The following is a 1108-nucleotide window of genomic DNA, read 5'->3' on the forward strand; positions in this document are numbered from 1 at the left end:
CGTACTGCTAAATATTATATACTGGTGGTCAGCAAAATTCTGCACTGTCCTCCTACTATATATACTGCGCAAAACTTAAATGCACCACAGGTATGGATGGATAGTATACTTGACGACACAGAGGTAGGTAGAGCCGTGGACTACTGTACCCTACTGCTTTATATTATATACTGGTGGTCAGAAAAATTATGCACTGTCCTCCTACTATATATACTGCGCAAAACTTAAATGCACCACAGGTATGGATGGATAGTATACTTGACGACACAGAGGTAGGTAGAGCAGTGGACTACTGTACCATACTGCTATATATTAGATACTGGTGGTCAGCAAAATTATGCACTGTCCTCCTACTATATATACTGCGCACAACAACAAAAATGCACCACAGGTATGGATGGATAGTATACTTGACTACACAGAGGTAGGTAGAGCAGTGGACTACTGTACCGTACTGCTATATATTATATACTGGTGGTCAGCAAAATTATGCACTGTCCTCCTACTATATATACTGCGCACAACAACAAAAATGCACCACAGGTATGGATGGATAGTATACTTGACGACACAGAGGTAAGTAGAGCAGTGGACTACTGTACCGTACTGCTATATATTATATAATGGTGGTCAGCAAAATGATGCACTGTCCTCCTACTATATATACTGCACAAAACTTAAATGCACCACAGGTATGGATGGATAGTATACTTGACGACACAGATGTAGGTAGAGCAGTGGACTACTGTACCGTACTGCTATATATTATATACTGGTGGTCAGCAATATTATGCACTGTCCTCCTACTATATATACTGCGCACAAAAACTAAAATGCACCACAGGTATGGATGGATAGTATACTTGACGACACAGAGGTAGGTAGAGCAGTGGACTACTGTACCGTACTGCTATATATTATATACTGGTGGTCAGCAAAATTATGCACTGTCCTCCTACTATATATACTGTGCAAAACTTAAATGCACCACAGGTATGGATGGATAGTATACTTGACGACACAGAGGTAGGTAGAGCAGTGGACTACTGTATCGTACTGATATAATACTGGTGGTCACTGGTCAGCAAAATTCTGCACTGTCCTCCTA

Source organism: Pseudophryne corroboree, chromosome 1 (assembly GCF_028390025.1).
Source record: "Pseudophryne corroboree isolate aPseCor3 chromosome 1, aPseCor3.hap2, whole genome shotgun sequence".
Classification (NCBI taxonomy): Eukaryota; Metazoa; Chordata; class Amphibia; order Anura; family Myobatrachidae; genus Pseudophryne; species Pseudophryne corroboree.